Source organism: Rhipicephalus microplus, chromosome 5 (assembly GCF_043290135.1).
Source record: "Rhipicephalus microplus isolate Deutch F79 chromosome 5, USDA_Rmic, whole genome shotgun sequence".
Classification (NCBI taxonomy): Eukaryota; Metazoa; Arthropoda; class Arachnida; order Ixodida; family Ixodidae; genus Rhipicephalus; species Rhipicephalus microplus.
This window is the reverse complement of record NC_134704.1, coordinates 91596825-91623327: the sequence shown is the minus strand read 5'-3', so window position 1 is coordinate 91623327 and position 26503 is coordinate 91596825. Positions and strand designations below refer to the sequence as shown.

The window sequence follows — 26503 nt, the reverse complement described above, 5'->3', positions numbered from 1 at the left end:
GGTAAAATAACATTTCAACAGACGCACGCACTGAATTTTACGCCTGGTTGGCAGCTTCAAATCGCAAACAGCCCATAACAATAAAATAACAATAACAATAATAATAAAAAATTACTTCCAAGGCACCCGGCTTCCACCCTGTGCACATGCGGACTTTAGATAAGTTTAGTATTGAATATCCGAGCCCAGGCTTAGTAACATGGGCTATGACTGGGCCCGGGTTTCATAAGGTTTGGCCGGGCAGGCCTCGGGTTGAACAAATGTGCCACTACTGTGGCTCTCGCTGTCATAACTTCAAAAATAGCGCATTGAGCAGGCCTCCGAGACGTTCAATGCTGAATCTCAAAGAGCACAAGTAGCAAACAGAAATCGGTTTCACTGTTGTCGGCTAGATGGCGGCACCACGACCCACATTCGTGTTTTTCGCACCAGATGGCAGCACTGCTGGCTTCTCCGCCGTGCTCCGTCGATGAATGCGCATGGTGACGGGAAAAATCGGAGAAGTTCGCTGCGCTCGGGCCTCCTTGGTCGCCGCAGTTGGCTTGGCATTTGTGCGTGTGGTCGTGCGGGGACGTCACGAACGAGACGCTGTGGAGTACGCGCCGGGACGGTTTGCAAACAGCGCTGGCGTCCCAGTGAGGAACAGGCCGACAGAGAAGCGGATTTTTTGCTCCACTGCCTCCGTCGCTCGGGTAAGAGGAACACACTCGTGGTTTGCTGTTTTGACATATGATCATCGGGACGTGCCGGCGTTGAGAAGGAAGCGACTCGCGGCTGACCTCCATTTGCGAGACGCAACCGTGCGCTTTCACCTGTGAGTGCACTGCTGCCTGCGTTGGGCTGCACACAATGCTGCGTAGGGCGCGAAGTCGAAACCCGTCGGCGGCATTCTTGAACGTTTATCGAAGATTGCCCCTAAGCCTACAGGCCTCTAGCACCCGTCTTAAAAGTAGCCGGGCTGCTTTCGGTAAGCCAGCCAAATATCTTCGTTTTCCGTGTTTGTAAACTTATCTAACGCCTCGGTTTCACCTCTCGAGTGTTGTTTGCAGGCGTGCGTATCAACGTGTGAGCTTGAGATGGGGGGGCGTTGTTATTACGAAACTGAAGCTCTTCGGACATTGCTCTTCTACGACCGGGTGGAAAGTAAACAAGTTTTCTTGGCCGGTAACTAAGTTCGGAATGTGATACCACTCTTAAATATCACTATGTAGTTCCGAGCTGGAGTGCACCGTCGCCCTGATGGTTTACTGACGTACTCGGATCTCTAGCTGCGCTCCTCTAAAAAAAGAAAAAAAAAACGTATGTCGCGTCTTTCTCGCTTTATATTTGGAGTACATAACTTTATCGCGCATATGTTCACTCGAAAACCCGTTGCCTAACCGCCCCGACGCGTCAAACGGCAGGTTGAATGGGACGTTCCATTTCCTTGAGTTTGTCGCGACAGTGATGGAGAACACGTGGTTTCTGCGGTTTCAAGGCTGTCGGCTCGAACGAGCGAGCCAGCGTGGTAGTGTTGTTTTCCCCACTGCAAACGCAATGCGAAACTAGGAGAGCCCCCCTTCGAACTGAGAAAGTGCCGGCAGCATGAAGTTTGCCTGTTGGCTTCAGCGAATGCTCGTACTTCTCGTTTGAAAAGAATGAGGTGACGCAATCGTGCATGCACTGGACGTTTTATTCGGGACGGATTTTCAACAGGTACTATACGCTAAGGCGACAGCAGCTGCCGAGAAAAGTTTATTGCGACAGTTTCAGAAGCATCACCGCCTCACGCTTTGGCAACTCAGCTACTTTCGGTTGCTGCGTGCCTAAATTTTTTTGTGCCGTGTAGGCGCTTTTGCTTCTTTACGTGTTTGGTCTGTCTGCGGAACTGGTTCTTCTGCTTTCGGGCTTTTCTGTCTCCATTGATCGTGTTGGCCTAGAAAAGGGGCTGGTTTCTGTGGCTTTTGCGGGACGGCATAGCACGGTCGCGGCCGTCTAGGCTTTGCTCGCGTGCCCACTTTTTTTTTTCTTTTCTCTTTTCGTACCGTCGCAATGACTGTTGACCGTGCTACGGCTTTGACTTTCACTTGCCCCCGTTCTGCGTGAATAGCCCGAGCAGCGATTACCGCTCGCATCTTTTCTTCCTACGAATAATCGTAAGCGTGAAGAGCGCGTCACAAAAGCGCCAGTTTCCAGTGAAGTCGGCTTTCGCTGGGCTTCTTTGAGCATGCCCAAATGATTATTCCGTGTTTATTTTCGTATTACCGTGCGCGTATTTCCCCATTTTTCTCATCTGTGCTCTCGGATGACGCCAAATAATCGTCCTCTGATGCCAAGAGCATTTCTAAACATGGCCGTATACAGGAACTTTTGCTTTTTTTCGGCGCATGTTGAACGTGTGGAACTGCGAACTTTGGCAACTGGTGGTCGATATGAATGCATGTATATAGTTCTTTCACCCGAAAGTGAAAGCATGATAAAAATTCGGATGGCGTCAGAACCCCCTTGACGCCCCCTCTTCCCCTTCCCCTACAGTTACGGCCCTGCTTCTAAATTTTCACACTTGAATTCATCCAACTAGTGACCTTGAATGCTGATGCAAGATCGACATCTCTGTAAAAATCGAGATTCTTAAGTATTGAACAAGTTTGTATTCCGTGGGTGCATACAATATTCGTCACGAATGCAGAAGTGCTGGTGGTTACACCAGATTCAGCTTTTGTGTATTTTGGCATTGTTAAGGCGGTTGATGATTGCCGTTAGCAGTAAAGGAAAATTACGTTTCGTTCAGTAGTGAGCATGTCAGCCGACTTGACAGCCGGCATTTTCAACAACATCCTCGGAAGCCTTGAGTTGCGTGTATTATATGTCAGTACTAATAGATTCCAGCAGTAATAGACTCTTGGAGGCAACGAAGATAACCGTAATGTTGAATACTTTATGTTCATAGCGACCCCATAGGGAAATTGATTTATCCGTTTGTTATCTTTATTAAAAAAAGCAATTGTCTCATTTCTACTTAGCGTGCAATATGCCGAAGTTTGTTCATTCAGTTTGGTAGTTCGCAGTATACGAAAGTTCAACTTTAAACTTCGACAATAAACTGGTATTTGTTTTTTCAGACCTGAAAGTGTCATATTTTATTGAGAGGATAAGTACAGGCCCTGTTTTTATATATCTATAAAAAGCAAAACGCGTTGGAGGATGTCGAGATTAAAAAAAAATTAAAAATGCGGAGCTTTTCAGTTCGCTGATCGTACTAGCACTGTCTCTAACAGCAAATAAGTCGGATAACAAACGAAGCATAAAGGCAACAATAACCAGTCTTTATGGCGTCGTGCTATGACCTCGCCTTTGTGAAATTGCTTTTGTGATGACCATCTATCACCCGCGGTGTCTGGCTGTCTTCTTAAAGATATAATAAATGAACCAACGTGATCTAGGCTCTGTCAAAACTAAAAGCTGTTGGCACGTCCCATGCATGTCGGTCACATGCCTTCCGCTGTCGCGTGCTCAGACGTTAGCGAAGCTTTTAGTCAAGGTTGAGTCGAATACCTCGTGGCTTGTCGGAGCTTGGAATACATTTCCCTGTCAGATAAGGTTAATGTTAGCAAGCCCTGCTCTAAAGTGTGGTTCAGACGCCGAGAGGAGACGAGAAGTGGTTGGGCTACATGCCGCAAATCAGGAGTGTGGACAATGACTTAGGCGTATAAGTGGCTTGCGTTCCCTAAAACTGCCAAGACGTGTAGTTGTGTTTCAGTGATCTTTTATCATATGTGGGGCGCCTCGTCGAAACGGAAAATTTATCAGGACGTTGGCGACTAGTTGTGATCGCTCGCTGAAACGTTCACAAAGCCTTCTGCTTATCTTCAGGGAAATATTTAGAAGCTTGCGAGGATGTGGCTTATAGTTGATTATTAATTTAGATTAAGTATTGCTGACGAGGCCTAGTCTAAACTGTCGCAATCCTTCTATGTATCCGCAAGAAGCCTGAAAGTGAGCGTGGAAAAAAAAAATCCTTACAGCAGCGTGTGAACGTTGTTTCCAAAGTTTGCGATGAAGTGTGTTCGTGTGCCACATTATTCATATTGAAAACTTAAAAAAAATGATTTTGTTAAGAGCCCCATGCGGTGGTCTAGTGGCTAAGGTACTAGGCTGCTGACCCGCCGGTTGCGTGATCGAATCCCGGCTGCGGCGGCTCCATTTTCGATGGAGGCGAAAATGTTGTAGGCCCGTGTGCTCAGATTTGGGTGCACATTAAAGAACCCCTAGTGGTCAAAATTTCCGGAGCCCTCCGCTACGACGTCTCTCATAATCGTATGGTGGTTTTGGGACGTTAAACTCCACTTATAAATCAATCATCGATCGATTTTGTTAAAAAAAAACCTATACATCACTGTATCTAATCCTCGAATTCGATGGCGATTATCTGGAACCTATTGTAGTCATTGTTTTCGCTGTTGACGTGGCGTAGATGTGTCTGATGAAATGCTTGCTTGAAATACGCGTGTTAATGTAGCTATAACTAAAAAGACGATATCGTTATGTTGATCAGTAAGCCGTGTGTTTCGAATTCTAGTATATATATATTCACCTGAATTACTGAGCGAGGAAAAAAACTTGCGAGAACATCGCGGGTGCTTCCTCTAAACTTTTTCCCCCTTTTTTGTTTTGTTTCAATTCTTACTGGATGAGTAACTTCTGCGTTGTGCCAGAGGAGACAAAAAGAGAGGGGAGAAAAAAAAATCGCGCCTATAGTTTCAGAGTGGGAAACAAGTGTGGAAAAATTTCAGCGCAAGCGCGTTGATTTGAAGTGGAGCGGCCGTGCTGTGATGAGCGATTTCCTGTAGTCCACCTGTTTCTGTTTAGTGTAAAATAAGAAGAAAATAGTTGATTGAGCCCTCCTAAAAGTGTGGTGATGAGAGATAGTGAACCTGGTACTACGGTGGTTCTAGTGTAGGGAATATTGCTGTAACATTATATATATATATATATATATATATATATATATATATATATATATATATATATATATATATATATATATTGATTGTGTTGAACGAGTAAAGGTTCACTAAAGCCTGGGCGTCCCGCTAACGCATGAGCATTATTATCTCATCATCAGCGGCCACCGGTGGTCTCAAATTGAAATCCCATAGTACAGAAGAAACCCCGTTGCGGGCCAGGATCATCTTAATAAATATTATTTTTGTTTGCTCAATAGAAATACGTCCAAAAATGAACTGCGTGTGCATTTTGAGCCTCAGAGTTCCATCTTTTTTGTGCAAAAAATCGAAGTTGACCAGCTGTGGTATAAATAAATGTTTAAATATACTGTAATGAATATTACTTAGTGAGACTTTTTAAATATAATATTTCTTAATTTTCTTTCCTGGACTCTAATCACGAGTGCCTTAAAATAATGTTGTGGCAAATTGAAACATTTACTGGCAGTGCATAATACATTAGCGTCTGAACGGGGCAAAAGCGAGTGTAAAAGTGACAGTAGGGTCTTAGGCAAATGCGCCAAGACGTGGATGGACGTCAAGGGCCGATAGCTTTATCATGTCGCCTTATAGGTCAAGTTTGACCTGTCACCAGCTCCGTAATTATTTTGATTGCTCGCTTGTTTCCTTCTACCTTCCGGAAGACCACGTGCTACGTTTTCAGACGCCATAGCCAAGCACCTAAACAGCATTCCATCAGGATATACGCCAGCTGCGAGAATGGCATGTCCTTTGTGGTGCCTCGACCAGCCGCTAGTACGTCTAGAAATTCCGGGAATCAAAAAGAAAAGCAATCACTCTAGAGTAGCATTGAAGCAACACTGCTATTATTACATGAGTTGTACTTAGACCGAACGCAGATATACACTGATGGGTCCGTCTCATCCAGCAGCTCATCAGGTGCCGCTGTAATTCCTGCTGCAGCAATAACAATCAAGTTTAAGTTGTCGCATATGACTACATCTACGGCATCAGAGCTTGCTGCTATAAGGGCTGCTTTACAATATCTCGCTCAAGAACGTCCAGGAAAATGGGTCATATTCTGTGATTCGAAGGCAGCGCTTCAGAGTTTGCAGTCTGCCATGCGTAGGAGGAGTCATGACCAATTGGTACAAGAAATAAGACATTGCCATCATGAAGCTCTAGCACGAGGGCATGATATTATATATCAATGGCTGCCTGGACATATCGGTATTACCGGAAATCAATTAGCCGATGATGCAGCCTGCTCAGCCCATGAAGAAACCCGTGTAGTCCCGATTCCTCTATCAAGGAATGATGCAGCAAGACAACTTTACCTGCTGGCTCGAGATCTCACACGCACGTTCTGGTCGTCTACCAGCTTCCAAAGGTGTCAATTTTATAAACTGGATCCTTCGCTCAAGCTAAAGCTACCATCACAACTTTCCCGCTCCGACGCGACACTGTTATGCCGCCTTTGGTTGGGTGTTGCATTTACAAAGGTGTACTCCTTTCGCATCGGTATGGCAGACACTCCTACATGCGACTACTGCGGAGCTGAAAAGACCATCGAACACGTCCTGTGCAGCTGCGCTTGGTACGACACACAGCGATGCCAGCTCCGGATGGTTTTGAATCAACTTGACCCCGGACCATTTTGTGTGCAGAAGATACTAGGACCTTGGGCATCTGCCTCAGTTGCGCAGAAAGCGACTAAAGCACTGCTACTTTACTTAAAGTCAGCAAACCTGAGCGACCGCCTGTAGACTGTGTGTGCTACCCGAGTGTGCTCGTGTTTGTATGTACCTTCTCATCTTTCTGCAACCTCTTTTCTCCCCTTCATTCTTTCCCCAGTGCAGGGTAGCAAACCGGATGTGCGTCTGGTTAACCTCCCTGCCTTTTCTTGCATCTTTATCTCTCTCTCTCTCTTGTTCTCGTTCGAAAGACGGCACTTAATTATGGGGGGGCAACAAAGCAATGATTCTTAATTTAACACTTAGCGCCACGTAGGATCCTTTCTTCGTTCGCACAGTTCTTTTGTGTGTACTATTACTCCTGGAGCGCTAAGTCCAAGTAGCCCAAGTTAATCTTTTCGTTTGTTTTATTGCTGGCTTCGTGCATGTTTTCTTTTTGACTCCTTATCGTTGATGTTGCAAGAATATGACAATAATAATAAAATCTGTGGGGGTTTCGCGTCCCAAAACCACGATATCGTCACGGTAGATGCCGTTGTGTGGGGGCCCCAGAAATTTCGACCAGCTGGTGTGTTTTTTTTTTCGACCTGCGCTGACTTCGAACAGTACACCCTCTACCACTTCGCCACCATCGGAATGTGACTGCCACCCCGCCGCGGTGGTCTAGTGCCTAAGGTACTCGGCTGCTGACCCGCAGGTCGCGGGCTCGAATCCCGGCGGCGGCTGCATTTTCGATGGAGGCGGAAATGTTGTAGGCCCGTGTGCTCAGATTGGGTGCACGTTAAAGAATCCCAGGTGGTCGAAATTTCCGGAGCCCTCCACTACGGCGTCTCTCGTGATCACCATGGTGGTTTTGGGACGTCAAACCCTACACATCAATGAACAATAACGAGTGGCTGCAGTGACGTAGTACATCACTGAAACGGCGTCGTGTTGTATAGCGCGAGCGCGGTGAACGAAGCGTTCGTCAGTTGTTCGTATGTCGCGCGCGCGCAATCTCATTATTCTGGCATGCCAGGCCGAAACAACGTGCGGTCGCGTGTTTACGGCATTGTGGCAGGTTACTTGCGCAAACTGATACTTTGACGCCATCGCAGCCGTCAATTTCTGGCACCTGCAGAACGTTAAGAAGCGGCGCATCCCAGATGGCATGCGTGAGTCGATGTATAATCGATAGGGTTCGACAGCTGTGCGAGAATATTGCGCTACGCTTCAGCTCATTGTTTTTTATAGATGCATATATCGTTTGTCCCGGCGCAGTTGGCTGTACCACTGGTGGCGAATGTCTTGACTCCATTTTTGTTTTGAGAAAGAGTGGGAGTGAAAGTCACTTACTGCACTCGAGCCTCGTATACAACCGCTCTTGACGGCTTCCACCTGTTGGCCGGGTCGTAATTTTCTTCCACGAAGGCAGCGCCATTCGGTAGCAGTTGAAACACACGCGCCTTCTCTCGTGACTGAATGGGTAATTAAATTCTCGTGTTTGTATATCACCCGCTCTGGAAAAGCTAACTGCTTTCGCAAGTACGCTCTTCTGTTTACCTGATGAGCCGTCAGGGTTGCACGTCGATATAAACTTCGTTAATTGAGGAAAGTCATCGTGACACGAACGAAAGACTCGTAAGACGACAACAGAGAAGTGTGTTATACTCGGGAATGCTCTATATTAGTCACCCAAGATGGTGACAAGTTGTCTTTTCGTCCAGTTTCACATCTCTATGACAACTATACTACAACACACTTAAAACACAATTAACGTATTCGATACTTCCCTTGGATTCATTAGCTGCGGCTTTTCATTAAGGTTGTTTTGAGGCAATCTTTTAAATTCATTTGCATACAATGAGCACATTTCTGAAGCATGTAGTTTGGGATAAATGACGGAAATGTGCCAAAGAACATACACAGTGAATTTTTTTGAAATCCATTGACCGCAAAAACAAAGAAAAATCCTGAGTTCGCCTTTAAGGTCAATCACTAATTGTCTTTTTTGAAGATTTGGAGTTCTTGCCTGGTAGGCAGGTATATTCGATAACTATTTAGCGGTTAGCCGCCGTGAAAACTTGGGAACTATAAGGTATTTTACACGACATAGGTCGGGGCTGCGTACTTCGATTTCCGGCCGCATTTTGATGGTGTCTCAGTCCAACAGTAACCATTTACGTAGCTAGGTGTGCGTCAAGCAATTACAGGTGGCAAGGATTGAACAGATGTTCCCTATACGATAGCGTGAGTCGTAATCATGGCGTGCATTTGCGATATACAGCCGCAGCAAATGCAGCTGTGCAAGGCTCCGTCGATGGCCAAGTGCAGTCGATGCGCATAGTGTCGCGTACATCAAATTGGTTGTTTCTTTTTCGTTGATTTCAGAAGTTTCCAAATGTTTCGAGAGTTCTTTCTTGCGGTAATATAATTGGCTGGGTTTTACGCCCGAAATTCACGGTATGATTATGAAGGACCGCAAATACAGCTATTGGCATCAAGGTACACTGGATATGCGGTCATGCTGCGAACCCACAAAATATTGCTGCTGACCGCTGCAGGCACACTGCCCTCAATTATAGACCCTCCAGATATTCGCCTTCGACCTCGGCCCCCAAGCTCGCTCCGTGCCCGTAAAAATGTTTTCTGGCAGCTTACGCGTGCTGTAGTGTTGCAAGCAGATGCAAACCACCTTAGGTGGACATGCTAAGGGTTACTCGGAACGCTCCCGTCACCTACTGCAAGCCGGCCTTCGCTACAACGACACAATCAATTACGACTGCTGGATACGTGATACATTCCACAAGATGCTACTTCACCTCATACACAACATCGGCCTAACGACGCACATCTACATTCACAACATCGGCATAACGGCTCACATCTTGTACACATATACGCGCATGTCTGAAGGGCAAGCCTATGTCGCAATAAATAAAAAAAAGGACGCCGGAGAGCTGCGGAAATTTCGACCTTCTCGTGCTTTCGCGTGCACTGATATCGCCGAGTACGCGGCCCTCTAGAATTGCACTTCTATATTTGTTTAGCGCAACTTGGAACCGGATTGTTTCCGGTGTACGCAGCTGCAGCCGCGACAAAGTAGCGAAGGCTGATACTCGGGAAGGCCACGCATGTTTTTGCCGTTGTTACAGCTGTAGGGACTAAAGATGTGTTGAAAACGTTTTTTCTCATTGTATCATTGTAACTTTTCTATTGTAGGGCTGGAAGAGCTTTATTTTTCTACATAACATTACTACAAATCGCGCCAAGTAAATCAACGACGAAAAATTCCCGAGGTACACACGTCTCTCTGAAGGCTGAGCATTTCGAATTCGCCTACGGCATCTGCGCTGCAAGGCTATCAGAGGCTTGACGAATTCACGACAAATTTGTAACAATCTCTTTGGGTCGCAACATGCCCGTCGAGTTTCGAGACAAAGCAAATTGGGTTTTCAACTTGCAAACGTACAGCTTGATGCAGTGTGCAATCGAGTGGAGCTCCCTGGAAACGGGAAGCGGACGACCGTGCGCCTGATCTCGCTGGTGGCTTTCATGAAGGCGGTAGAATGGGGAGCGGGTGGGGAGAGCGTCTGCTGCGCTGGCTGTCGGGAATGACTGAGTGAATGAGCACGCGGCGCAGCCTGAGCCACCTGCCGGGAGCGCACAACTGTTGTTTTGCTCGGCGCGCTTGCCCGGTGCAGGGAGCTTCGACGGCGGCTGCATTTCCGATCGGAGGCGGAAATGTTGTAAGCCCGTGTGCTCAGATTTGGGTGCGCGTTAAAGAATCCCAGGTGGTCGAAATCTCCGGAGCCCTCCACTACGGCGTCTCTCGTAATCATATGGTGGTTTTGGGACGTTAAACCCCACATATCAATCAATCGGAGCTTCGACGGCGGAGTGCGAGCCTAAGGAACTTGGCTCCCAATAACCGGTGAACTCTCAGTTGTGGGCTTGTCGACGACCAGCTGTTTCTGATATGGAAATGCGATATTTTTTTTAGGTCAAGTAATTTAACGTTCTCACGTTTCATTGTGTTCTGGCATGAGCGAACAACCATGTTTGTTGCCTGTTAATAACTGAAACGTTGCTGCTCCGCTGAACACGTGCATAGAGCTCTAATTCATTGCATTGAGAAAGGAAACAGCCCCGCCGCGGTGGTCTAGTGGCTAAGGCACTCGGCTGCTAACCCGCATGCAGGTCTCGGGATCGAATCACGGCTGCGGCGGCTGCATTCTCGATGGAGGCGAAAATGCTGTAAGCCCGTGTGCCCAGATTCGGGTGCACGTTAAAGAGCCCCAGGTGGTCGAAATTTCCGGAGGCCTCCACTACGTGTGTCTCGTAATCATATGGTGGTTTTTGGACGTTAAACCCAACATATCAATCAAGCAAATCAGAAAGAAATATGTTGGGGTGAAGCGTTGCGCAATCAAAAAGAGAGAAAAAAAGGACAGAGAGAGAATTAGAAAAAAAAGAGATAGCAAGAGAAAGTGTTTACGAATGAATCAAACAAGAGAAAGAAATTATTTCTTCATGTACGCACACGCAAAGCTTCGCTTGCTTCATTTTCCCGATAGAGGAACGTCCTCAGTTTTTTTTTTCTTATAGAAAGTTGCGGTTTCCGGGGAAGTTAAGCGTTCCTTGCGTTAAGCATTCCTTTACGTGACACAGTTTCTTTGTTTTATTTATAAAGGCATGAAGCTGTAGTCGTGTTCTTCTCTTGCGCCGCGCCAATTTCACACAATCTCGTGCGCGATATAAAATGGAGTCCTCTGCAAGCTACTTGCGCGTTATTGTGTCGATTATTTACGTGCGGAGTGAAGTGTAGAATGCCTCGGGGGCGACGCGCTTTGTATTCAACGGGCGCGAAGTAATTAGCGGAGTCTCTGAAAGAAACTTTTTCTCGTAAATGTTGCTCCAGGCGTGGGAGCATTTTTCTTTGAAAGTTCATTGTTATCGTTCGTAAAAGTGACAGGTTTTGACGTTAAGCTCGTATGAACGGCGTGCAGCGTTGACGCGATCGGTACTCGCTGTTGTTTTGTTCTCCGCTGCTCATTCACTCCGCTGTGCTTCATTATTGCCCTCGCAGTACGGTATGATGTTCAGAGCCCTTTTACAGTGATCGACTTCAGTGATTGATTTTTTCCTGTGATTGATGTTCTGTCTCTATTCGTCGTCGCGGAGATGATTTTTTTGGCGCCCGCTTATTCCGGAGAAGGAAAACGGTGTTGATAAGAGCAGAGTCGTCGTAAAGGTCCGAAAATAATTGGATGCAGTAAACTCAATGTGCTTAATACCTCCTTATAAGCTGTCTCGAGAGAGATGGTTCTCCAATGGCCAGGAGTTGCTGAAGGCGGACGAAGTCTGACGTAAGTAAGCGTGGTGTATTAAGAATTCGTGAGAGAGAGAAACGGAGCATAAATTGGGAGTGATTGCAGAAGGAGCTATAGCGTTGGCCTAGTGACTAAGTTAATTGTGGCTTTGCTGATTAAAAATAAACTGTTGTATATTCAGCGCCTGTCTCTTGCGGTCTCCGTTAGTCAATGCCTTAGTTCACGCATGGCCGGAGATATCTTTGAATGCAGGTAGAAGTAAATGAATTAATGGCTTCGATGCAATGAATGACGTCTTCTGGGGCATTTTTTTTTTCTCTTATGCGCAACTGCTGATACTATACTGCGCAACTGCTGATACTATACTGCGCAACTGCTGATACTATACTGCGCAACTGCTGATACTATACTGCGCAACTGCTGATACTATACTGCGCAACTGCTGATACTATACTGCGCAACTGCTGATACTATACTGCGCAACTGCTGATACTATACTGCGCAACTGCTGATACTATACTGCGCAACTGCTGATACTATACTGCGCAACTGCTGATACTATACTGCGCAACTGCTGATACTGTACTGCGCAACTGCTGATACTGTACTGCGCAACTGCTGATACTGTACTGCGCAACTGCTGATACTGTACTGCGCAACTGCTGATACTGTACTGCGCAACTGCTGATACTGTACTGCGCAACTGCTGATACTGTACTGCGCAACTGCTGTATCATATCGGACTGCGTTTTTCCGCGCATAAGTATACCGTGGAGAGCTGCATTATCAAGGTATCACTTGTAGCGAAAACAAGTAACCTAGCGGACAAACAAAAGCGCGAAGGTTGAGGAGTGTTCTTTTTTATCACGATATCCTTGCTTCTAATAGGTAGACCCTGAACGCTGCATTGGTGCTGAAAGCCTTTCCGTGTCGTGATACCTGGCTCTGTCACTCGCACCCCTTTTGTTTTATTCAGTTCTTTTACGAAAGTGAAACGAAAATCTGTGCCGTATAGCTAGCTGATGCTTCGCTTGGCACCTGTAGTACACCACCGCGATGCAATCGTGTTCCATGTCATTTGGAGCTCGAAAAGCCTCGTGCGCCCGGTGTCATGCATATCCGTTAGCCTCTGCGTCAACGAGGGGGGAAAGGGTAGACCTCTCACCCCGAACTCTTCTCTGCGCTTCTCGAACGATCATACATATATGCATGACACAACACGCGCGTCTCGCCACTAAAGGGGTTTTTCGTGTTACCTGCGCTGGCTACGTTGCCTCTTCAACTTCTTCCCAACGTGGCGTGCGTGCATGCATGATGCATGTGTGTATAATTTCGCGCCCGTTCTCGTCACGGAGCGAAGTGGTGCACGGCGTGGATCGTTGTGCTTCGTTGTCTCTCATGTGTTTCCCCCCTTGGCCGTCGTTGCTTCTCAGCCGAAGCGAACTGTTGCAACACTGCTCGTGAGCGCTTTTCTTTTTCGTCTGGCGTGCCTGAGATCCGAAGCACGTCAGCCTGGTTGGATGAATATTGTTTTTTTCTTCTTCTTCTTCTTTGTGCTCGGCGCGTCTTCCCGTGGAGAACGGGTGCGCTGTCTGAACGCTTAAAAATGTATTGTAAGGGCACACGTACCGCGGCGCGGGCTGGCGCCTCGTCCCGAAAAATTGCTCGGGTACGGAAACGGAGAATGGGGAGCGTAGCTACGGACCCACGAACCCGGTACATCGATCCCCGACCTCTTCTTGCTGGCTCGCTTGTTGCCGTATCGTTGTCGGATGCTGTGGATGCTACCTCGGGAAAATATGCCGTGGTGTACGATATTGTATCTCTCTCACCGCCCCCCCCCTCTCCCTCACCTTCGTTATTTGCCCGGACCATACTCAAAGCGTGAGAGGCAGGGCTCGTATACGGGGAACGCCGCAGCTTGTTTGCTTGGATCGGCTTTGCTCCTTGCATATTACGCCTGCTTTCTACATTGAATTTTTCTGTACTACTTTCAGTCGTATACATCTACAACTACTACTTTTGCATCTAGTACTACTTTCAGTCGTATACAGGTCAGGGTCACTTGTTTCTGCTGCTAACCCGCAGGTCGCGGGATCGAATCCCGGCTGCGGCGGCTGCATTTCCGATGGAGGCGGAAACGCTGTAGGCCCTTGTGCTCAGATTCGGGTGTTTGGTTAAAGAACCCCAGGTGATCGAAATTTCCGGAGCCCTCCACTACGGCGTCTATCATAATACTATCGTGGTTTTGGGGCGTGAAACACCACATATCACTCAATCAGGGTCACTTGTTAACGCATGACTGTTCATTCTGAATGGCAGCACACGTTGCGTCATGCATCTTACAAGTCGCTTAATTTCGCGGTGATCTTTGGGCACGTGGAGACGCCGGTAGGCTCTCGGGGCCGCTAAAGGCAGCTGAAGGCTGCAAGGCCACTCAAAACATTTTCAGATTGGCTTCTTTCTGGCGTTTAATATTTAGACGTGCTCCTGTAAGCCACTAGCAGTCTGTTGTTCGACATGAATGGCCTTACTAATTGCGGAGCAGCGGGAGCTGTGAAAAGGACGTGTGGTAGACGTATATGCGCTTCTGATTGGCAGACCAAATTAGGCGTCCTTGTTATGTGGTGAGAAGGACCGCTAGACGTGTAAGGCTCCGGTTGAAAATTGTTACATTACGCGCTTGTATACCCTGGATATGGCCTATAATGTGCGTAACTCATTTTTCTTATTTTTATCATTGCAACACGCAAGAGGTTTCGCGGAATGACTTCGTCTAGCTCTTGCCTTCGCTGATACTTTCCTTTGCCTATATTTACGCTGGATATAATGACACCCCGCTTTACATAGCATAACGAAGCAATATTATAGGTTACTGTGGCAACTTTTTTTCTGTGTTAAACAAGCAGCTCTTGTTGCAGCATCGTGCGTAACTGCTGGGAGAGCTTTAGATTCAAGGGTTCCGCCTTTACGCAGCCGACTAAGTGACTGACAAACAAGATATTTAAACCGATTTCTTTCTTTTTTTTTTGACGGGGTGATAAAGGAAGAATTAAATACGGAAGGGGATTTTGTGTATAGTTTCGCACCTATACAGATATGACAACTTGATGAGCCGCTTAGCGGGCCACAAGTTTGGCTTTGTATTCCGCGCACTCAGGTATACAAAAGTTCGGGAGTAGTGCTTGATTGCAAATCGGGATTTTTCCTTCGTTTGGGCTTGACGCTTCTAATTCGTTGGGCAAGTACATTGGTACTCGTAAAATATTTGCTGCATGATGGAACATGTAATTAATGCGGTTTTCCGAAATTAGGTGATAACTTATGCTTGTCTAAAATTTCGCATTCCGCAAGCGTTCTTGCTGGGAGGGAGCACACTCTGTAGATCGGGCGCACATTTGGCGTTCGTCTTACGGATGTATGCTAATGGCATTAACGTGTGACTGACGGGTGCATTACTATAAAAGGTAGAGGTGACCTATTGCTCTTCCTGCATACGCCCGGCAGACACATAGGCTACGCGACCGAGGTCGCATGTCTCGAACTGGTGGCGGGGGCTTTGCATGAATGTAATGACCCCCGATCTTGCTGCTGGGCACTTGGCGAGGTGAGATTCAGACCCGCCTATCCATGATCACTACACGAGCGTTGTAACAACTCCGCTGTCCAGGCACATTGGCACAACATAGCATAACCTTGTATAGTTTATTGTAATAGAATTCAGCGCAGGCCCGTAGCCAGAAATTTTTTTCGGGAGTGGGACTGGGGGCACCTGATGAAGCCCTTGAGCACCCCGTATTTTCATTATTCTCGGTAAAACATTCTCTTCACCTAAATTTGGGGTGGGGGGGGGGGGTGGGGGGGAGGCTAGTCCCCAATACAACTGACATAATGTGGCTCTTCGCTATAAACACTATAATACTGCGTTTCACACCAACTTTCTCCTCACCAGACAGAAAGTTCAGGGATACTCAGAATAGCGTATACACGATACGGTGTAGGCATTGAACGCGTCGCGTATGCTGTTTTGAAGTCGAGCTTTGTAGACGCGGCGTTTCCTGACAAAGTTGCACCGTGCTCGCTTCTGAACACCGCGCCTTTTGTATATCCTCTTCACGCCCATTTCGTGGCCTGGACCTTTGGCCAGGCTACGTTGGCGTGGGTTATATACTGCGGCGGCGTGCACTATAGAAAGCAACGGCCGATGCAGCGGCGGCCGGCTATTTTGAGTGGCTGTGGCATGGTCCAGCATGGTCGCGTGAAGTTGTCCCGAAACAACGGCGCGCCGCGGCTTTTTTGTCCCGTGGTTATTCGGCCGTAGCTTGCAGCATTTTGCCTCAGACCGATCTGTTGCTCGTGTTTGCCGTAGGAACTGTCGCTCGTGAAGTAATGTCGTGTATCAGTGTACAGAAGTTCAGTGGTGTAACAAAAAAAATATGACGATTGTTTTTCATAGTTTTTTGTAAATTTCATATTTTTTAATCGCAGCAATTTTCTTTGTTCGTCCACGAATAGGTAATTTACGTTTTCTTTTTATTTACGCGTGGTTGACATAAGTAATTGTCATAATGTCATTCTGATTGAATATGTAACAGCACGTGTTTAACTTTATTAAGTCATTTCTGCATTCAACATTACCCTTTTCCTGTCGCGCTTGTCGCTTTTTTTATACGTTCCTTCGGTTGTGTAAATTCTGTGAACTGTGACAGTTTGTGCACTGCTCATTGGCATGGTACAGTAAGTTTGCCTCGGTTTTTTAATATCAATATTTCGTCGCTGCTCCCTAATACGTCGTACGTCTCTTGCACATCCACATTAATGTATTTCACATTAACCAAATAAGGGTTTAGGTCAGCTTTAGAAGGATGCAGATAACGTTTTCAGGGGGAGTCGTGTTGCCGTCTTTGCTACTTCACGTCCGTTTATTACGTTCAAAGTGTAGCAAACTAACGAACGAAGTTTGAGGAATGCCGAGTCACTTACACTTGCACTTATCCTTCGAGCATGGCTATCTGTGTTGTAGACGAAGGGGGCACAGACGCTTCGACGGGCGTCGAAGCGTCTGTGCCTTCCAAGGTATATACCTTGGGAGGTGCTGGTGTGTGCGGCTGCGTCACATGGGAGGTGGCCCCGTATACGCCATGACACTCTGACCTAGCATGCCTTTGCTTTCTCTCGTGAGCAGCAGAGCGCTGTACGAAAACACAGCGCTAACACGGGCCACGCTTTCTGCCGAGAAACGATGCTTCCCACTGGTTTTCGTCGCTCACGGTCTCAAGAGTATTGTGTGTGTGACTGAGCTCGCAACTCCGGCGCCCCATCTTGCACGCCGTTCCCAGCCGGCGGCTGTATACGGAGGGCGCCGGTATATATACACTTCTTTCATTCTTCACACGTTCGGACCGCGTCGTTTTCTGGCGGACGTCCATTTAACGAGCGTGCCGTGGATATCACTCGCGGCCAGGCTCGTCTTGCTACACGCCCCCTCTCCCTCGTTTGTCTTATTGCTGCCTGCCCCACATAGTTGGCGCACTGTATACCGCTCCGAGCTGCTGCTGCTTCTTATCCTCACCTTTTGTTATACGGAACCGGAGTGATACGACTTGCTCGAGCGCTGTCTCGTAGTTAAGTTTTTTTTTTTTACTTTCGTATGAGTGGAACCGGGATCCTCACTTGGTTTCTCCTGCTCAGGAGGATAACAATGAGAGCGGAGTAACTACAGGTCTGGTGGCCCCGTGAAGTACCGTGTAGTTAGGAGGGTATACAACCGGCCTATGTTGATCCAGGCATGAGAAGGACGAATATTTTTCTGTGTTTTGCTGATCGGCGATGCATAGTAGAATTGGAATGTTATAATGTTAAGTTTAGTGGTAGGAATGCTTGATAACTTGACGTTGCCGTGCAGGAACGGTTACAAGAGACCACAATGACGATGTTATCTTGGTCTCCTCTCTTCGAGGCATGCTAGCATGTTTTATCATCGTGAGGCCGGCGTTCAATGGAAAGAAGAGAAATGTATCAAGACTCTCATTTGTGGGGTGCGACCTAATAAAGCCAAGAGATAATGAAAGGCAGGGGCGCATAGTGGTCAGTATTTGCAGGTCAACTGAATAAAACTAATTGTGACATAGATAAAATTTAATATAAAGTATACGAAAACGACTCGCCGCTGGTGTACACTGTACCCACAACCTTCGAATTTTGTACACCGGCATCCAGATTACACGAGCACTGTAGCGGCTCAGGGCGTATATGGTTGTGTATAGTTGTTCACACATGGTCACGGGTTACGTAAGTACATGCCAGAAGCACCACAAGTATGCGCAATTTTTCGTTAGTTTCTTTTTTCAAAGAGACGTCCAGGACTTCGTCGTGCTGAAAACAGGCGCGTGTGACTCATTCCCGCATGCTCCTCCATTCATTACACCAATTTCCGTGCCCGTAAGCGCTGTTTATAGGCTTTACTGCACATTGAAACTCGTTGAATTGGCAGTTTGACATTTCGATGCGGGCGAAATACCATAGAAGCCCGTGTATTTACATTTGGGCGCACTTTGGTGAACCCCGGGTAGTCGAAATCTCGCCTGATCCCCCCGTTGATCGAACCTGAAAGACAACTAAGGTCGCAGTGGAGGCAAAAATGAACTTAAGCGATGACCTGCTTCCAGCAATGACCTGTGTCAGGTGCCCGGATTTCCGGAAGTCACGGCAAGCAATTCTAACATCAGTGGTACTGGCCCACCAATACTATTGCCAAGAAGCTGCGTGGCTGTATAGCTGAACTTCAAATGATTGGGAGTTTTTTGAATAAATGTCCCAAATGTATGAGGTCCAAAACCCTTTGCGTGTGCTTGCTTTGGGTCAAGCGGGGACTAAGAAAACTATATTTTTAAGAAAACTAGTTTTTTAACAGTCAGCAACGCTTTGGACACTCTTTCAATTCTGGATCACTCTCTTGGCTGATATGTCCATCGCTTCTGTGGGTGCCGTTCTGTTGGACGAAAAGATTTTGGGGCAGGTTTAGGGGCTTCCAATAAATTGTATAGCGTCCCCAACGTATAACGCAAACGCCGCAAGCATGCGCAGTGGCTTCGATGCCGTATCTTAGGGGCCCCAAACCGATTTGGGCCCCTATTCGAAAAATCTCTAATAATGGGATCGGTTGAACTAAGCAAAGGTATTAACCGAGCGGTAGATTTCGCGTCCGACCCTCTGCCCATTGCGCATACCTTATGGTGATAGGTGCGCGTCAATATATGGCAGGGGCGCACCGATACAGAGCTGCAGAGTTTCCTCTTTCTTGTCTGTTCTACCTTGACCGTAGTTGTTTAGCGCCTGCGGAGAAATGGGTCAGCGTTTTGTAGTAGAAAATGGCGGTTATTAGCATTGTTGCGACCGGTTTTTGCTGGCACCCGAGATTGGGGATGAAGATGTGGAGGCAGGATGAATGTCAACTTAGCAGAGGGTTTCATTACATTATGTACATGGTGAGTTCTCGTACATGACGAGCTCTATCGAATGAGGCGGGCGGCTCGTTATAAAGGGTACATTTTCCCCAGATTCCTAAATTGTGGAATGGGTGCAGATAGCATTGTTCAATCATCTGTCACACGCAACCTGTGAGTGTAACGTGCATACACGGCCAAATAAACGTCCATCAAGGTGGAACCAACATGGCTGTTCCTCGTCGTGTGTGTGCCGCTGGGTAAGGGGTGCCAAGTTCACGACAGCATACATCAAAAGGGGCCGCCGCATTAGCTCAAAAGGGTCTGCCGAACTGCTCGCTCAATTAGTGGTGCGATTTCCGGCTGCCGCCGCTGTCTCTTCTGAGGAAGATTTTGCGTCCGCGGAAACCATGTGGTCGTCTCTTGAAACGGCGTCGGCTGACACGATGCCCCACGTTCCGGCTAGGAAGGACAATACATGGTGGACATAGACCGCAGCCGTTCGGCGACTTGCTTGAGGATCAAACGAACGCCGCTCTCTCGCCAACCCAGGTGGAGTTCGCCACAGCACATATAGTTCGTAGCAGTGGAATGCCGCAGGCGAGGGCAACCTCTGTTTTGTGCCGCGTGTCCCGTTTAAAAGTCGCGGCGGCAAGTCTTGCGTAGTCTCAATAAAGATGTGCACTTAACATTGTGTGCGTTTTCTTTCCCCTCTTGTTTCCTGCTTGTTGATCAGTCATTTTTGTGTTGAACGTGTGTGCCAATTTGTACGGGTCATCAGCAATTGGCTGTGTCGGGGAGGTTATACTTTCATTGCACTCGCCAACTTTTACGACCTGTGCGTAATGAATGCGAACGTTTTTAGAGAAGGTATGCTGTTTGAAGTTTCAGGCCTTCAAATATTCTACTTCGTCTCGGTTTGGCCCAACTTACACTTCAAGCTTTCAGAAACAAGTGCGAGTGAAGTGTGAGATTTTTTTTAAAATTCCGTGGCACACACGCACGCACACGCACGCACACGCACGCACACACACACGCACACACACACGCACGCACACACACACGCGCGCGCGCTTACATGCATTTGTTTACGTAAATCTCATGGTCATGCGATCCATCTTGGATGTCAGTCTGCTCTTTAATCATTTTTGGCTCGTTACGCGTGGACAGCAATCACATTTTTCAACCGCTGTCCAAATTTGCAGTCTTTCTGAACTATACACCTTTCAGGTTCTCCCGATCAATTCGTTTTTATTTCTTAGGTGATTCTCCAACTTGTGTCATTATGACGCCGTGTTTCAGTACATCCTGCATCACTGTGACGTATACGTGCGAAGCGGTTTTCATTCGCTGTGTCTCCTATAGCATGCATTCGCGATAATGCAAGAGATCCATGAACGGTTACGCGCCTATAACAGTATATACGTACAAGGTGCAACCGCTTCCGTTTGTTAAGAGTTAATTTTTCTATTCTCGCGTCACTGTTAATGAGTATCGCTGATTGCTAGTCTCGCTGTTCCTAGCTCGCGTACAGGTGAACGTCTATCGCCCCACCGAGGTGGTCTAGTAGCTAAGGTACTCGGCTGCTGACCCGCAGGTCGCGGGTTCGAATTCCGGCTGCGGCGGCTGCATTTCCGATGGAGGCGGAAATGCTCTAGGCCCGTGTGCTCAGATTTGGGTGCACGTTAAAGAACCCCAGGTGGTCGAAATTTCCGGAGCCCTCCACTACCGCGTCTCTGATGATCATATGGTGGTTTTGGGACGTTAAACCCCACATATCAATCAAATTAGGTGAACGTCTATCCTCGTGTCATTCCTGGACCGCGGCATGCATATTACATACAGCGACGCCCTGGATGACTGCCTCGGTATACGGCTGTCGCGCCCATTTTCTCGCCGCCGTCGTGCCAGGTTATGTCGTTGTCGTCGCGTTGTTAGCGTTGGCTCCGTCGGGCACATCGACGTCCTTGACGCCGATGTGTGCGCGTTGGCGAAATCGAAATGTCGACGGGCGCGACCTCTGTCTAGTCCCATTATTACCCGTCGTCGTATGTTGAGGTCACCTGTGTGCGGTGGCTGCTTCCTGCCCAGCTGCCGTTCTACTTCACTGTGCAGTGCGGTGTGTTTGCTCAATAAACCCCTGTTGACGTTGCTTTTTGAACGATGGATGCAGCGGCTCGTCTACTCGATAGCACGACTCCATGTGGGAGTGTGCGGTTCTGCGTTTATTTTGCGCGTGTATATATGTTCTAATGAAGTTGGCGGGTGGATCGCTGCTTTCTTACGACAGTTCAGCTAGTGGTATCAGTCTCCATTACGAATTGTTTGCACATTAGTGTGACTGTAAAGGTGTGATGAGCGTCTTCTGTTTTATAAAATTTTTAGGGGTATGTATCTGTTCTCCTTGAATTGTCATATGTATAACCATGAGCGTTTTTTACAGCAGCTGAAACCACGCGCGAGTGTGTGTGTGTGTGTGTGTGTGTGTGTGTGTGTGTGTGTACGCACGCACGCACGCACCTCGTGTACTCGGTTTAAGCATGCAGTGACGTTACGCGTACCTGGCAGTTTATTGTATTCTGTGATGTGTATTCCCAAAGTGATACTTGCACATTATTCCTGTTATCGCGCTCTCGATCCGGGCCCGCCAACTTCGACACAAAAGGGTGTTGCCTTGTAAAAAAATCAGGGCTTGTGCTTTCCTTAAATCCACGGCTGTTTCGGTTCGTTCGGGTAGCAGCCTTATATACTTTTTGTCGGAACATACTTAGGAAGTCTGGCTATTCTCTTGTACTTCTACGCGCTGACTGTCGATGATTAGGAGCTCGTGTACTGAATTTCACATCTGTTTTTGAACTCCGCTGAATGGCTGCCGTCTCTTGCTAGGATGTATGGGCACCTCCACACGGCGGGCCATTGTTGCAGGCTCTAGTGCTGCGTGACAGTTCGTCATCGGCTGTGCGATTGTACCGGCAGCTGCGTTGCACGCACGCAGTGGCTAAAGGATCGAGGTTGTCTCGATCGCGACGAGGTCGAATCGAACGGGGGATCCGCCCTTGTGTAATAATGGCCGTCTGTCGAGCGCCGCACTTGCGAAATGCACGGCGGAAGTCGGTCACAACCGTTTGATCGTTCTTTCTTGCTACGATCTCTGTTACTTTTCATTCTTTGTTATCGTGGTACATGACAGTCGTATACCTGTAGTTGTCGCATGTGGTCCCGTGTGCATGCGCAGTATAGGCAGGTGTGGAAGTGAAGGTGACAAGATTTGTTTGCCATTTACTTTTACTTCGTGGAATTCATGTTTAGTTTCATTTTGCGATGTTTCTGTGGGTTAGAAGTACTATAGCGTAGTTTACGCGGGAAAGTACAATAGAACATACGTGAACACAGACATGGTGCTTTCGGGTACAGCTCGTTGTACTCTGTTGCTGCACTGTGTATTCGCACATGCCGTACGAACTAACTCGCATTACAACACTATACTATAGGCGCCTTCGCAGACGTCATGAGAATTTCATGTAAGCGAATATGTCTACAGTGAGCATGTGCCTTGCAACGCCGCACGCCATCTCGTTTCGAGGGTGTTGTACTGTTGAACGCTTCAGGAAACCTTATAAATTCGAGGGCTTTGGATACTTCTTTGATCTCTGAACGGAGATATCGTCCGCTGTGTAAATAATTGATTGATATGTGGGGTTTAACGTCCCAAAACCACTATATGATTATGAGAGACGCCGTAGTGGAGGGCTCCGGAAATTTCGACCACCTGGGGTTCTTTAACGTGCACCCAAATCTGAGCACACGGGCCTACAACATTTCCGCCTCCGTTGGAAATGCAGCCGCCGCAGCCGAGATTCGAACCCGGCCGCTGTGTAAATAAGTGCGTGGAACTGTTTCCAAGAAAAAACTTGTGTACGATTGATTGTAAGTTGCAGTCAAGTGACAAACATTCCAGCTCTTGTATTGGACGCAGGCTGTCGTTCTAGAAGTGCACAGTGCACCGAAAAAAAAAAAACTTATTGCACGCAATCTGTACGATTTACATTATTGACGCGTTCTATGTGTCAGTACTGCTGACATACAGCTATAATTGAAAAGAATATAGTTGTGTGCATTTGTTTTGTCAGCCTGGTTGTAAATACTTTAGCTGTCTGCCGATTCTTGTTCGCCTCGTATAACACACGTGGCGCGGGCATGGTTACTGCGCGTGAGCACAGCGCATACCGGGTCGATTGCTTTGCTGGCGCATGCGCAATGGCGCCATACATAACCTGCGGCGTACATCACTTTCATTGTCCGGCGATCGCCCGTTGTGATACTATCCTGTCATTTCCGCCGCTGCGACGCCGATCGATCACTTTGTGGATCGATCACTCTGCAGCCAGCACCGATTGGATAAGCCAAAGATATAAATGGCGAATAATAAATCGGGTGGTGAACATTTCAGCGGTCAACGTGTACACAACTTTCACCTGATGTGAAATCCAGTACGCAGGTTCGGTTATTTGTCACGCTTTCGAACGATTACTTTGAGTCCAAGCGATTTGCCAGAAACAACCCCTTCGACCACGACAGCTGGTTTATGGTATGTGTTGGGAGTGTTGCGAATACCGTGCAAAGACCGCACGTCTGCACGATTCAACTCTTGGCGTCGTAGTTGCCGATTGCGAAAAGCGTTCTGCCATCGTGTTAATTCAGTCATCATTTAGAACTGATAGTTAGTGCGAGCGTATTGCGTAATATCCTTGCGCGTTGTCGCCTCGTACTGCTCCAAGTCGCCGACGGGGAAGCGCTTTCGCTGTCGAGATGGGACTGCCCACCATGATTCTGAGAGGCAACCAAAGCGCTGTCGCGTTTTCTCGAGGATACCGGACTGACTCGGCGTTTGGGTTATCAAACGCGGAACTCTTGCGTCGGCTGAAAGAGTCACTTTTTCTCTCCTGTTCCGGCTTTTGTGCCCCCTTTTCCTTTCTCCAGTGCCGAGTTTATAGGCATATCTACGCTTAACCCGGTATATCGGACATATTATTGCAAAGTCAGATCAATCATATCTGACTTAGCCCTGGGTAACATCACTTCCTTTTCTTACATTTATTGTCTTTCTCTATTTCTCTGACACACGATTTTGGGGAGTTCTTAATTAAACCTTATCTTAAAATCTGAGTGGTTGCAGTTTTCAAAGTGCGACTATGTAGGAAAATTGGACTATCGTAACATACGTAATCAATGGACATCCTTAGTTGCGTAATGCAACCGGCGGTGTTCAAAGCTGGATGATTTGTGATCTGCGGCTCCCAGCATCGCTTCCTTTGCGTCCGGTGAGCAGAACAATGTCCAAGATCTGTGTAACTTCTCTTTCTAGAAGGCGCTGCCGTCAATATGCTTGAGCCATGGACACGCACGCACATACATACATACATACATACATACATACATACATACATGCATGCATGCATGCATGCATACATGCATGCATGCATGCATGCACACATGCATGCACACATGCATGCATGCACACATGCATGCGTACATGCATACGTGTGTGTGTGTGTTTGTGTGTGTGTGTGTGGTGAAAGGCGTTTCTTTTTCGAAGTTGCCTATCGTTCGAAGCTGCGGATCGGCTTACTCCAACCACCTCCGTTTGCTGCCCTTTGTTCGAACTATATACTAGTACCTTGCTGTCTGAATAGCAGCGATTGCACCTGCCGTATATCTGTAGAGCCTGTAGGGCTGCGAAGTTTCATCTGGTAACATTTGTAGGCAGTGTGGGGGAAGCCCTGACGTCAAGATGAGCTCGGCTTCTCAGCAGTGCACTCCACCGCGCTGGATGTTGCTTGTGTTATGCAGTGTAAAGCACCGCCGGCCGACAATGATGGATTGCATCGGCGTACACGCGATCGCTCGCTGACATAAACGCGGTTGTTCCATTTTGTTTTTTTTTTTTTTTGATGAACAATAAAACGTTGCGGCTTTTTTATAGTTACCGCACTTTTCTTAGGTTGCCAGCTGCCTGCCCACGTGATGTCTGAATAGCTATATGTTTTCATGCTGAGCGCTTTGTAGTGGGTTCGACTCCATATACCTATCAGAGGCCGCGATCTTGTGCAAGGCCTGGAATGAAATATCGCTATTTGTATGCGTTTACGTTTAGGAAGTAATCTCAGGAAGTTGAAGACGCAACCGAATTGGTCTAAGGGACATTGGGGAGCGCGGAAGGGAGAATAAAGAACTAGGAATGGCGACAAGGTGAGTACTATGTCGGTATATATGCGATTATTTATCATTTCGGCCGGAGTTATGTGACTCTTCGTTGACAATTGTAGCGACATTTAAGATTTTTCAACTCGAAGCCAGGAAGGGCGACGTGAATAATGTGTGGACTTGTCCTGGAAGCATGCCCCGCAGGTATATGTTAAATGATTTCCTTGATTTTGCATTTACGCTCTGGCACTTATATTTAACACCAGTTTCAATCTTATACCCGATATAGTGTACGGTTGTTTGCGAGAGAATGACCACTCTGTTATGCTGAATGAATTGTTTAAGACGGCTTAATATTATGTCATGTTTTTGAGAGGCTTCCCCAGAACCGCGCTGGCGAGCTGTACTTCAAAGCCAACTCACTAAGGTCTTCCAGTGTGCACACAATCTATCTTTTGGCATGTCACCCGCACGGCGTTCGGGATCAACTATTGTGGTGATTTGCGAGGAAGGGTGTGATCGATGGTTAACCGTCCCCAGGTATGCACGGCGTGTCTGTGCATCTGGCTGATCGCGCAACGACGTGATTTATTCCGTTTTTCTTCCCTTGCGCGCACTTTCACGCCCCACTGCTTAGTGCGCTCGCAATTAGCGTTGTCTATACGTTCCCCGTGCTTTCATTCTCATTTTTCTGAACTTAGCCTGTCTTTCTCGTGTTATATAGAACGGCGGGAAAGAGCAACAATACACGAGTATGGACGGAAAGCCGGGGCTGTGCATGATTGCTTGCCCGCACAACAGGTGCGCCCACCCGGCGACTTTTATTGTTCCTGCGTGACGTACAACGCGTGTGCGAAATGCATCTGCTTAGACGTGGGTGCCCCTCGTTGTACTGTGCACTA

The 26503-nt window shown here is 47.4% G+C and overlaps 1 protein-coding gene across 1 annotated transcript in view; it reads left to right on the top strand.

Annotated features, from left to right (window-relative positions):
• Positions 1 to 523: 523 nt before the first annotated feature.
• Positions 524 to 26503, top strand: part of LOC142817856 (beta-1,4-N-acetylgalactosaminyltransferase bre-4-like) — a 157126-nt gene continuing 131146 nt past the window's right edge. Inside the window, exon 1 of the mRNA XM_075895741.1 lies at positions 524 to 692. The gene's annotated coding sequence lies outside the window, so the exon portion shown is untranslated. The remainder of the gene's footprint in view (positions 693 to 26503) is intronic.